This window comes from Corapipo altera, unplaced genomic scaffold (genome assembly GCF_003945725.1).
Source record: "Corapipo altera isolate COAL_440 unplaced genomic scaffold, ASM394572v1 359, whole genome shotgun sequence".
NCBI lineage: Eukaryota > Metazoa > Chordata > Aves > Passeriformes > Pipridae > Corapipo > Corapipo altera.
Genome location: NW_020884948.1, coordinates 1 through 2316, shown reverse-complemented (window position 1 = coordinate 2316; position 2316 = coordinate 1).

The window sequence follows — 2316 nt, the reverse complement described above, 5'->3', positions numbered from 1 at the left end:
ATTTCTCTTAGTTTCTGGTCATTTCTTGGGGAGATCTGTGTGAGTTTCTGGTCATTTTTTGGGGAGATGTGGTTGACTTTTGAGGTCATTTCTTGGGGAGATTTGGGTGAATTTTTGGTCATTTTTTGGGGACATGTGTGTGACTTTTGAGGTCATTTTTTGGGAGATTTGGGTGAGTTTCTGGTCATGTTTTGGGGAGATTAGGTTGAGTTTTGGGTAATTTTTTGGGGAGATTTGGGTGAGTTTCTGGTAATTTTTTGGGTAGATTTGGCTGAGTTTGAGATCATTTTTTGGAGAGATTTGTGTCAGTTTTTGGTCATTTTTTGGGGAGATTTGAGTGAGTTTGTGGTCATTTTTTGGGGAGATTTGTGAGAATTTTGTGTGATTTGTAGGGGCGATTTGGATGAGTTTCTGGTCATTTTTTGGGGAGATTTGTGTGAGTTTGTGGTCATTTTTAGGGGAGATTTGGGTGAGTTTGTGGTCATTTTTGGGGGAGATTTCCTTGAGTTTTTTGTGTATTATTTGGGGAGATTTGAGTGAGTTGTGGGTCATTTTTTGGCAAATTTGGGTGAGTTTGTTGTCATTTTTTGGGGAGATTTGTGTGAGTTTGTTGTCATTTTTTGAGAGAGATTTGGGTGAGGTTTGGACCATTTTTGGGGAGATTTGTGTGAGTTTCTGGTCATATTTTTGGGAGATTTGGGTGAGTTTTGTGTGATTTTTAAGGGAGATTTGGGTGACTTTCTGGTCATTTTTTGAGGAGATTTGGGTGTATTTGTGGTCATTTTTTGGGGAGATTTTTGTGAGTTTTGGTTCATTTTTTGGGGGAGCTTCTGGTGAGTTTTTGGTAATTTTTTGGGGAGATTTTTGTGAGTTTCTGGTCATTTTTTGAGGAGATTTGGGTGAGTCTGAGGTCATTTTTTGGGGGGATTTGGGTGAGTTTGTGGTCATTTTTTGAGGAGATTTCTGTGAGTTTTTGGTGTATTATTTGGGGAGATCTTGGTGAGTTTCTGGTCATTTTATGGGGAGATTTGCTTTAGTTTGTGGTCCTATTTTGGGGAGATTCCTGTGAGTTTGTGGTCATTTTTTGGGGAGATTTGTGTCAGTTTCTGACCATTTTTTGGGGAGATTTCGGGACTCGACAACCGCCCGATGTAACCTCAGCAGTTGCTGCCCTGGACGGGCCCCAGACGCCGAGCAGAGCACACAAGCACATTGCAACCCGACACACGCTGCCCGGAGAGAGCCGTGTGAGACAGAACCACGACCACCGCCGCTGCAGTCACCCCGGGCAGGGTCAGGGTGCGAGCCAGCGCCAGCAAACTACCGCGCTGCCTGGGCAAGTCCCTGTGTCACCGTTCGCTACTGCTCTCAACAGCAGAAGCCCAGCAGCGGCCAGAGGCTTGAGGTCAACACCCCGGAACAGTTCTCTGAGGAAGGGCCAGCGCCTCCGGCGCCCCAGCAAAGAACGAGATCGAGAGACCCGCGGCGGAGGAAGCAACAGCAGGACCCGAACGGGAACCACTCAGAAGGCAGGAGGAACCTGGAAACGAAAGAGGCACTGGGAAAGACAAACACAAGCAGAGCACGAGGTATGCAAAAACCGGGGCTATGGAGCGTGGGCGGTGGAGAGGATCCCACAGAGTCCCTGGGGGGCTCCGGGAAAGGTCTGAGGGAGGAAAGAGCCCGAGTGGGACCAGCAGCGAAGGAGGGAGCGAGCGGAAGCCCGGGAGCAACAGCACGAGAGACACCCAGGAACAGTGACCCCAGAGACAAATGGAGTGGGGCAGACACAAAGCTGCCGACTTCAGCAGTAGTCAAAGCAGCAAAAACCCCCTTCCTTGACTTTTTTTCCTTTTCCTTTGCAGTCTGAATTATGAACTGGTCTTTTTTTGCAAACCCTTTTTGTTTATTAACCAGTTTCAACTTCACAGTGTAAGGCGAACAAAACGCTACCAAGACAGAGATTGTCCCCCCGCACCCCGCAAACAAACAAACAAACAAAAAAAGAAAAGGGGGGGGGAAGCGAAGGAAGCAAAGAACCCTTGCTGTATGAAGATATCCTTCCATAAGTAATAGCCAAAATAGTTTTTAAATGTATGCATAGCTGTATTTTTGAAAATTTTTAAGTCTTTGCAATAACAATTTTCCCTAAGTCCAAAAGCCAAATTAACACAGAAAGACATATATTTGCCTTAAAAATAGAAGTAGTATATATTTTATCCTTGAACTATAGGAATGTTTATATGTATTTGAAATTTAAATTGAACATGAAGCAAAATATGCTTATGTTTTTACAGGTTATACTATCATCAAAAC